At 41.8% G+C, this 11,716-nt stretch overlaps 1 non-coding gene across 1 annotated transcript; it reads left to right on the top strand.

Annotated features, from left to right (window-relative positions):
- The first annotated feature begins 7,778 nt into the window (after nt 1–7,778).
- TRNAN-GUU (transfer RNA asparagine (anticodon GUU)) lies at nt 7,779–7,851 on the top strand. Its single transcript has one exon. It is a non-coding gene; the product is annotated as a tRNA-Asn (tRNA).
- The last annotated feature ends 3,865 nt before the right edge of the window (nt 7,852–11,716 follow it).

The raw sequence follows: 11,716 nt of genomic DNA, 5'->3' as shown, positions 1-11,716 counted from the left end.
GAGAGCTTTCTGTGAATGATAGGGGACCTGAAACACGGCCTCCATCTACACTAGTAGTCAACGAGACGGGTGCAGCTGCAACACGCTCACCCACTCAGCCAGAGACGGTAAATCCCGAAGTCGCTGCGAACGACTTTCTGACCACGAGGAGGGATGATATTCCTCCTGTAATCATCGCAAATGATTATAATGGTGACCCGGTCACTATGCTCACGACGTACCGGGACGAGCATGATCCGATGGACATTAGCTGTAAGCGGTTAATGTCAGGATTCGGAGTGAAGACTTTCACGCAACGTGACTATGCTTCACTGATCAAGTTCCTAGAGCGGAACAATGTTCCTTTTCATCTGGTGGAAGCCAGAAACGAGAAGGTCATTAAGGCCGTGGTGAAGGGGCTTCATCCTAGGACGAACCCCAACACCGTGTCACAAGAACTGACTCGGCTAGGTTTTCCTGTGCGGAACACAGTTGTCATGTATGACAACTACCGTAAGGCCCCGAACGGGATGTTTCAGATACATCTCACTGACAATGAGAAGGCGAGATCGATTCTCGACCTAACCAGCCTACTATTCACAACCATAAGGGTTGAAAAATATTTTCAGAGGCCCACTCCCCCACAGTGTACTCACTGCTGGAGGTTCGGTCACACTGCTAGACAGTGTAAAGCACCAGCTCGGTGCAGGAAATGCGCCGGACAGCACGTAACATCTGCGTGCATTATGCCGGCGCACTACACACGTTTGTGTGTAAATTGTCAGGGCGAACACCCTGCAACATATAGAGGTTGCAGGGAATATGTAGCCTATAAAAATCTGCACCAGAGAAGGCTTGGCATAACGAGTCAGACTGCCGGTTCTGCTCGAATTCCCCCTCCCCCCCCTGCTCCGGTTAACAACCTGGATAATTTTCCAGTACTGCTTCCCTCACAGGTCGCAGATCCAGAACCTGCTCCCTCCCGGCAAGTTCCTGCAGCGCCCTCAGAAGGCGAATGGCAGGTTGCCGGGAACAAAGGTAAGAAGGGAAAACGCGCTGTAGTTGCTACTAGCAAAGTTCCCCTTACTGCCACCAAACCAGCAGCTAAAGAGACATCTGCTGAAAAAGAGGTGTTCATACTCACCTCTCAACCGGGTACGTCTGCTGACTATAGGCGACCCAATGAGAGCGGGCGGACTTTTAGCCAGGTTGCGACCGCCCCACCAGCACCTCGCCCAAACCTCCCTCAAACAAACCGAGAGTGGGCGAATGCTTTCAAACAGCAGGCAGCCACTTGGGACCCTCAGTTTACGCTGTCTCTCATGTTTCAGATATTGAAACAAATGAGCGCATATCTGGGGGAAAATCCTTACCTTTTCCAAGCAGCCCAGACGATCAGTAGGGCTATAGCCACACCGACGAGACCACGTAGACCTGCCGGTGGAAGAAGGAACGCGAGGAGATCGCCATGGTGATTTTCGCGTCCTAATATGGAACGCTCGAGGACTACGCGCAAATAAAAACGAGCTTAGGCATTATTTAGAAACTAAAGATATAAAAATTGCGCTCATATCGGAAACTCATCTCCGCCCTTCCGATAAGTTTAGAATTACAAATTACAAAGTTTACCGTACGGATCGTTCAATCGATCCGGGACAGGACGCGGCAGTCAGGGGAGGGGGCACTGCCATACTAATTCAAAGAGGAATTCCTCACTATGAGCAACTGCTCCCTCAACTAGAAAAATTGGAAGCCACCGCTATAACTTTACAGATCTTAAATGAACCTGTGACGTTTGTAGCTGTATATTGCCCTCCCCAATCACTTAAGGTTAGGGACTTAGACATCCTCATGGATACTGGACGAAAGATGGTAGTCGGCGGAGACCTAAACTCAAAACACACTGTGTGGGGCTGTCGTGTGGGCAACTCGGACGGAAATAAGCTTTATCGCCACTCCCTTGGGAGTGACTATGTTGTTTCTGCCCCGAGTACACCCACACACATCCCAGACATTGCTAACCATCAGCCAGACATTTTAGATATTGCACTTCTCAAAAACATAAATTTTCATACCAAACTTTCGGTACATGACTCGTTAGCAAACTCAGATCATAAACCTGTTATCATTACGTTTCGAGCGCAACTACAATTATCCCCTCCAAAAACTGTGCTACTCTACAAAGCAGCCGACTGGGAACTCTTTCGAGATAAGTTGGACGCTCTCACAGATAACGTGGTTCCTACATCATCTGTTGAGATCGAAGAAGCTGCTAAAACGCTAACGAATGCTATACAGGAATCTATGTCGGTAATTCCAACGAAAACTATTACTCCGGGGAAATTAGAACTTCCACAGGATACTTTAAAATTAATAAGGGAAAGAAATGACTGTCGACGTGCCTGGCAAAGAACGCGGGACCCTCGCCTAAGACCAAGGATAAATCGTTTAAAAAGGGAAATTTCTCAGAAAATAAACGATCAGATTATCCAAGCCTGGACTCAAAAACTTAGTAAATTAGATACCGACAATATGAGCGAAGTGTGGAAAATTACAAAGTTTTTCACTAAGCCATATAGTGACATCCCTCCCATCCAGCACAATGGGACAACGTACAATAGTCCAGAGGAGAAGGCAACTATTTTCGCGGAAGTCCTCGAGAACTCCTTCCATCCACACGGTGACTTATATGACAGACAAATACATGACAGAATAACACAAGACACAACTACGTACCTACAAAACGTGGACATCAACAATAACGACGCACCACTGATCCGTCCTGCTAGTGTTCACGAGATAAAATGGCAAATTAGACACTTGCCAAATAAAAAAGCCCCTGGCCCCGATGGCATACAGGCTGAAGTACTGAAACAATTATCACATAAATCGTATCAACTGCTTACAAGTATCATAAACGCTATCTTTCGGATAGGCTATTTTCCTAAAATTTGGAAAAACTCGCATATTATTCAAATTCCTAAGCCAGGAAAGAATAAATGTGATCCATGTAATTATCGACCCATTAGTCTACTAAATGTTCTAGGTAAAGTTGCGGAAAAGATCATACAAAAAAGATTGAAATCCGAGATCGGAAACAATGATCTAATCCGAAACGAACAGTTTGGATTCCGTTCAGGTCACTCGTGCACACAGCAATTGCTGCGCACAACGGAATTCATTACCACTGCATTTAATTTAAACCGAACAGTAGCGGCTATATTCCTAGATTACACACAAGCCTTTGACAGAGTTTGGCATGCGGGCTTGATTCATAAATTAATTAACAACAATTTAAATTGCCGCCTAGTTAAGCTGTTGGACAATTATATTCGGGGCAGAACGTTCCAGGTTAAACTGAACGACGTGCTCTCCACGTCGCGAGGTATTAACGCAGGAGTGCCTCAGGGCAGCATTCTGGCACCGATACTTTTCCAAATTTATATTAATGACCTACCTTTTCATCAAAATTTCAACAATAGCATTCTAGCGCTATACGCGGATGATTCGGCATTTCTCACTGCATCGTGGAAGCCAAATGTTGCCATTAATAGGCTACAAGGTCACCTACGTGACATTGAACCATGGCTCCTCAGATGGAGAATTAAATTAAATATATCAAAAACACAAGCCATATTATTTAGCAGGAGAAATAAATTCAATAGACCGGGCATAAATCACACAAAATTAGCCATAAATGGATCACAAATCGAGTGGAAAACTTCAGTAAAATATCTCGGAGTAACACTGGACAGACGGCTCACTTTCTCCGAACACGTACTACAAAAACTCAGACTTGCCAATGCTAGAATGGTGGAGCTTTATCCAATATTAAATAAAAGCAGACATCTAAACATACACACAGCTCTAACGTTGTATAAAACATTAATCAGGTCAGTAATGCTATATGCTTGTCCTGCTTGGGGACATGCACCTATTACAGTCCGTAAAAAATTACAAGTTTTCCAAAACAAAATTTTAAGATTCATCACAGGACTTCCTAGAGTAACTCCTGTTAGATTGATTCATGAAGAATTAGAAATTTCGACAATTCAAGAATATATCTCAAATCAAGCCTTCTGCACGTACACAAAGTCGTACAGCAGCACAAACGCACTAATTTCTTCATTAGGAAATTACAACCCTGCGTTAGATAAACATAAAAGACCTAAGAGCGTACTCCACCCTCTAGCTTGGAACGACAACGTACAAGACGAATACCAACTTGAACAATAAATAACCACTTGACTCCACACGCAGACAAGGCTATTAATGCATTAATAATGTTATTTCTCTGTTTCAGGGTCATCACGTTATTGGCAGTTTAGATCCACTGTTCCAATTGTTAATACTTTTATGGACCTTTAATGTATGTGAATTTTGAACAATGATTAAATTAAAACCTCCCACCCGAACATATTCCGACCAAACTTTAGCCAATTGGCTTGTCGTCAGCACGACATCTCATCCTGCTCTAGGTTTTTCCGTGGTTTCCCTTGAGCAATAAGACAAATGTCGGGATGAGCCCTAAAAGAAATGGGCCACGGACCACTTCCCTTCCCCCACTCTTTCTCTTCTACTATCACAAAGAACTTGCTAATTTCTTAGATACCAACCCTCAATTATGACAATAGGGGAACATAAATATATTGTAAGTTCACAGGGCTAACGGCTTCGAAGCTGGGTACCTGGTTCTAATGAAGTGCACTGGTAGCAATCAACATGGGGGCATGAGATAGTTACTCTGCCTGCCATTAAAAATTCACTTCACTAAGTCCCCAAGGTAAAAAAAAAAAAAAAAAAAAAAAAAAAATTCGGACATGATCATCACATCATCATTCTGCCGACGGACGAGGTACAGAGACGTACAACAGAGGCTCTACTGCATCTCCGAGAACTTCGCGTCACAGCACCGCCGGTTGGCCTTGAGATGAGCACCAGCAGCGGTGGGCGCGGACCGCCGCGACAACCACCTGACGCAGCAGTCGTCACGGACGAACACGGCGGTCATCTTTTCATCGTTCCGACAACTACGAAGAAGGGAAAGAAGAAAAAGAAGACTGACTCTACCACGACTGAGACTACACACGACCAACCTACAAAAGACTCCCATGAGACCTCTACGCTACAGACTAAATTGACAATACTAGACCCGTGGACCGAACTAAAAAACTGGCCGTCTGAAAGAGCGAACCGATCAGTAATGGTCGAAGACGCAGACCCAGACTTACTAGCGACGCTCCAACCTCCTCATCGAGCCGACACATTGACACTGGGACCAAGAACGAGAGTGTACACATTCTCGACACGACACAAACTGCAGAAAGCTACGAGACACGACCAAAAGCAATTCGGGAAGAAAGCCCGGTACATTGCGCCTCCGACCGCAACTCTACAAGGACCTTGGACGCTACCGACTGACCCGCCTGCACCATCCCGATCCGTGAAACCCGACCGGCCCTCAGAAGGTCCTTCCTCTGAACCCACCAGACCCGAAACCCCTCCACTGCAACACATTCAGGACTCGTACTTCTACACCACGAGTGAATCTGCCTCTTCTGAAGGTTCAAATGAATCCGAAGGAGAGGTAGACCAAGACTGGCAGAACGCCAAGTCACGGCGCAAGAAGAAGACTCGACCAACCGCGAGCGCCGGTTCGACCACGGCAGCCGAGAAGGTCACGCCCAGTCCACAACCTGCTCCCCAGAATTCCCTTGCACCCACACCACCACCAGACCGAGACACCACAGCCGCAAGTGAACGACTCAAGAGCAGAACGACTGTGAAAATCACTAGACACACGACCGACAACAATAACCCACTGTTCATCCAGAAGCTTATAAGACAGAACAACTTAAACATGGAAACTCCGAGACAATACTGGGCCTACTCTACAGGAACGACGACACTTACCTTCCCGACGATTGACGAGGCGGAACGATTTGTTAAAGCCATACCGGCCAGAACTTTTGGACCGTCCGCACAACTTTTCATCGTCCATACACCATCTCACCAAGGACAAAGACTTCCACGAAACCGAGAGATCAGTGTCGTCATGAAGAATGTCGGCACCCAGATCCCGGAGGACGAATTGTTGCAGATTCTACGGGAAAAGTTCCCTGGAATCAAGCGCATCTCTAGAATAACCTCCGCCCAGACTAACCAGCCGACGCAGATGGTTCGACTCATAGTACAAGACGTGACCACAGCCGACCAACTTCTATGTGGAATCAACATAGCCGGACGTAATTACAAAGTCGAGCCAGCCCACGAGACAGTATTCCACAGACCGTGTCAGAACTGCGCCCAGTATGGACATAACAAAACCGACTGCCGAAACGACAAGACGTGTTTCACTTGCGGAAAAAATCCCGTCCACTGCAAACACCCACCAGACAACCAAGTCAAGTTCTGCGCCAGCTGCAAGAGCGATACCCACTATACGGGCCAAGCACGCTGTCCAAACTACCCCCGACATAACCCAACCCAACAAACTCCAACCCACATCCCGGTTCAAACACCCCAACAGATCCCTCCACCAATTCCTAAACCCTCACAACCCAGTCCAATCCAACTTCCCGAACCAAAACCTGGAATATCGTACGCCAGTGCGGTAAACCCGACAACGACCGACACGACAGAACCAACAACGGAACCGACACAGACTAACACCGAACAAATCGTAGCAGCAGCTCTAAATTCTGCAATGCAGAAAATAGAAAGCTACATCGACCAACAGATCAACAGACTGCGAGATGAAATTGTGATGTTCACAATTTCACTCCTCACGACAGACGCCCAACCCAAGACAAGACGATCGACTTTAGCAACAGCTAACCAGACAGCAAGACGGCTCTTACGCAGACAAGTTGCTCACCACTTTGTGGGTAACGAACTACAACTATCACTAGCACCACTGAAACGTGACACGACCAACCACAGACAAACAACCAACAGCGGCCCTTCATAGGGCCGCGCGACAAAAGTAAACCACAACCAACACAGACAACAGCTTCATCCAGCCACATAAATCTGCAAGATAACAGCATCCAAGGCCAACGCAGCAGCCTGGTGTGAGCGGAGAAGACGCTGACCCGTAGAGAGTCCAACGAGCGAAGCCTAGCCGGGACCACGCCTCAACTGTCGCTACAGACAAAACATCGTAACCTGAAGAGGGCATATGTAAGACCCTAAAACAGGTTGCCCTTTGGGGCAAACAACTTTGAGCTTGTTCGGACATCACTTCCCTGAAGATGGCTGCAGAGATAGCAGTCGAAAGCTTGGAGCATTCCAAAATCTTAACTCGGCTGATATCCCGCGAAAACATATTAGCGAACCATTTAGTAATTATTACCTGAACGGGCCACCCTACCCCATTATCTCCTGGCCCAGTTGCCTCATGAGTGATGCCTTATTGGTGTTATACTTATGAAGTCCAAACCAGTTTTCGGCCAACAACAATCAGTAAATAGTATAAATAATAAACAAAATGCAGTAAAACAAACAACAACCATAATGCAAATCAAGATTTCAGGTATAACTCCCTGTAAAGTTGATTTGAATAATTTCGATACCCGGCCCCGGAACAGTTTTTCCCTCGAAATTATTCAAATCAACTTTACAGGGAGTTATACCTGAAATCTTGATTTGCATAATACACGTCACTGTTCGTTAACAGAAAACCACAATGTAAGTCACACGGAGTTAGTGTGCACACGAAGTTGGTTGCTTGACGGTTGTCAGCCCACTTTGAGGTATGTGGATATAGAGGGAAGAATTGGATCGGTGTCGGGCAGAGTTCCCGGGTAGCTCAGTTGGTAGAGCGTTGGTACGTTAAACCAAAGGTCCCGGGTTCGATACCCGGCCCCGGAACAATTTTTCCCTCGAAATTATTCACCAACCATAATTATTAATTAAAGAATAGAAGTAAAATACAAAATTGTTCTATAAAAAGTATTTTATTTCTTTTTTAAACCTATGTAATGTAGTTTAGAAATACAAGGGGATCTTTGTAATAAAATATTATTCAGTTTTGTACCGTAAGAAGAACTATGATTTGACCCAGATGTTTTATAACACTTTGTTTCTTGTAAAGAGGAGGAGACATTTCGTATTGTATTATAACAGTGATGATTAGGGTGACCAGACGACCTCTTTCATCCGGACATGCCCTCGTTTTTATGCCTTTGTCCGAGGTCCGGGCGGACTTGATTAAAAATCAAGAAATGTCCTCCTATTCGTAACTTGTATGTCTGATATTTTGAAATTATCTGATTTGACGCCTTTTCAAGTAACTTGCCTGTAGGTGGCAGCAGCATCGACGGAATGTACTCTTTGCTAACGATCATAATAACGCTCTTTGCTCTCTCTTGTTATTGTAGTTGCTCACAGGTAGATAGTAAATCAAGAGATCGAGATGCAAATGTAAATCTAAATAGATATTTTCTGTCCTCTTTAATATAGTTCCCCTGACTTTCATACGTAGCTAACTGTAAAATTATTATTATTAATTGTTTTCATAATTATTTTTCAATAAAATAGATATTAACATACTTTTAAGTATGATATAAGCCTAAATCTGTACCGTAAATAGATATTGACGTTATTTGTAGTATAATATAGCTCTACGTTTAAATCTAAGTAGACGTATTTTCTGTCTTTTTTTCGAGCAATGTCCTCCTTTTTGAAGCTTTGTGTCCTCTTTTTTATCGATGTGAATCTGGTCACCCTAGTGATGATAAGCTTTATGAATAAGATCACGTTTGTGAAATAAAATATAATATTCAGAATATCATTGTTTATAATCACATTGTTGGGGTTGCTATGATTTTGATTGCTTTGTAGGTTGCGTTTCCATGGATACAACAAAACTGAAAATTAACACGATGAATGAGAGAATTATTTTCTCACCGACGCATGAAGAAATGTTATTTTTCATTGATTTACGGCTATTGTGGGTACATATGCAACATGGAGATGGAGCGGTAAGGCGTTCCGAGACTGGTAAGATGGTCATTTGGTAGACAGAAGAACAGTGGTTGAAGGAGGAGACGCTTTAAAGAAGACAAGACAGTATGTATTAAAAAACTTATTATGATTCTTGATCTGTCGTCGCAGAATTTGTTATCATCAATGCCAATGATCAAAACATAATTAAAAATGTAATGGTTCTAATAATTGTTAAGCTCTGTTCATTCAAGACTCTTGACTTTGGTCACACTATCTGACTTCAGGCTGCCTATAAGACAACTGTCTCTATTTCTGTATTACAATAGCAATGTTAGAAGCGAATTTAGTGTCAATTTTTGTAAGTATTGTATCGAAATGTCAATTCTTCCAGGATTCTGTCTTTAGCTACTTTAATTTTTTTTTTTTTTTATAGAACCTAAGACTATAATGTTTCATTTTTACCTAATGCTGAGCCATAACATCATCTGTGCCGCTTTCTTTAGCTTATTCAACGTTTCTTTTTTATAACGACCTTGGTTTCAGTCTACTCTTATCGTATTTGGTAGAATTCGACATTTATAATTTTGGTAACTTTTCCAGAAATGTTAGAGCTTTCTCCTTTATTCTGGATTACTAGTCCAGGATTATTACTTTATTTAGTAGTACAATATAAACGCATGCATGGCATTCTGTGCCCTAGGTTGCGGGTTCGATCCCGATCCAGGTCGATGGCATTAGCATTAGTTAAGATCTTGAAACTTAAAGAATTTGGCGGTATTTTAATCTTTTTAGAGAAATCTTTTCCTTAATCGAGAGTTCACGTTGAACCTTGCCAAGATTTATTGTATGTATACCGCCGTTGTAAAGAAAATCTTTTTAGAGTTTAAACATTTTCTTAATTTAATTTTGATAAATTATTTCAGGTCAAGATGCAGTTTATGTTTTGGTAGAAATGGATTACATTTATATTTATTATTGGATTATTAGTTGAAATTTTGTTATGGAGTTGGATTTAATTGTAATTTTTTTTTTTTTTTTTACGGATTTTAATGGTGATTTGTAGTGAGACTCAATTGCGTCATAGAATGTTTGTGTCCTTGGTGTTACTTAATACGTCTGTGGTAATATTTATATATTTGCAATTTGTTTCTGGACTCTACTGTAGAGTGTGCTGTTATCGGAGCATATTCCTTCCATACATCAGGAGAATTGCTTTACAGTATGTAAATGTGCTTCAAGTGTTACATATATAAAATAGGTTAGGTTAATTGTAGCTATGTCCTTTGAGTTACCTAATATTTTGACAATAATGATAATAATAATAATAATAATAATAATAATAATGAAATTTCAATTATTTTTAGTGAATGTACGACTTGTTCCTTTGTTTATATGACATAACTTCAACTTGATACAGGAATTTTTTAAATTATAAAATATCGAAGCATATTCAAAATGTCCCCAGAGTTATTACCCTTTGTGTTACCATAAATAGAACCAAAATGACTGTATAACACAAACCATATTAACATTTCAATTAAATACTTTGATAAGTATAAAAAGTGTGTGCAATAAAGCAATTCACTTAAACGGAAGTGTTTCAAGCACTCTAGGGAAATTATAATTTTCCATTTCTGATCCTCTCTATTGCTGCGAACTCAGAGAATGACCCATATCTTTTAATGTAGTGTATCATCTGATTTCTTCTGTCCCGGTCTCTTCTCCCGTTTAATATTTCTTACAGTGCATCCTTCAGCACACAGTTTCTTATCAGCCAGTAACTCAGCCAATTTCTTTTTTTCTTCCTGGTAAGTTTCAGCATCATTCTTTCTTCACCCGCTCTTTCCCAAACAGCTTCGTTTCTTAATCTGTATGTCGATCTCACAAGCTCCATTCTTCTCTATATCCACATTTCAAATGTTTATATTCATCGTAATTTTCATGTTTCTGCCCACATACAATGCCATACTCCACACAAAGCACTTCACTAATCTTTTCCTTATTTATTTTTCCACAGGCCCACAGAAGAGCTCCTTTTTCTATTAAAAGCTTCCTTTGCCATTGCTATCTTCCTTCTGACTTCCTGGCAGTAGCTCATGTTACAGCTTATGGTACACCACAAGTATCTGAAGCTGTCCACTTGCTCTGCTTCCTGACTTAGAATTCTCAAGTTTACCTTCATTTTCGTTCCTATCACCATGGTCTTCGTCTTGTTTGCATTTATCTTCATCCCATACTGCTCACAGCTGTCATTAACTCCAGTTGCATATTCTTTAGTATCATCTCCTCTTCTGGTAACAACGCCTTATCATCAGCAAATCTTATGCACTTTATTCTTCACATACTACTATCATCCCACCCATGTTCTGAAAACAGTTCTTCACTGGATCCTCCTTTTCAGTATATCCTCTTGAACATTTTACATCAGCTAACTATTTCATATTCCTACTTTTTTTTTAATTTTTATGTTGGAGAATATGCCCAGAAATAAATTATGTTTTTATTTAAAAATAATTTATATTTCAGTAAACAAATATCTGGGCCTCACTTAAAGATAATCAATTTCATAAAGGTTTGAAATGAAGCTAAAACGTCCTACAATTAAATATGGTACATTGATTTCTTCCTGGTCGATATGCTTCGTTAGTAAGGAAAAAAAAATAAATGACTTTGAACATTTGACCTTTTTTTCGCTTTTCCACCTATCTGCCCGATATAAAAAATCACAACTTTATTAATAGTAACCATATCTGTATTTGAATGCGGCATTTCATACACAGACATCTTG

Source organism: Periplaneta americana, chromosome 4 (assembly GCF_040183065.1).
Source record: "Periplaneta americana isolate PAMFEO1 chromosome 4, P.americana_PAMFEO1_priV1, whole genome shotgun sequence".
NCBI lineage: Eukaryota > Metazoa > Arthropoda > Insecta > Blattodea > Blattidae > Periplaneta > Periplaneta americana.
The sequence above is the reverse complement of the archived record's forward strand: the minus strand, read 5'-3'. Positions and strand labels throughout refer to the sequence as shown.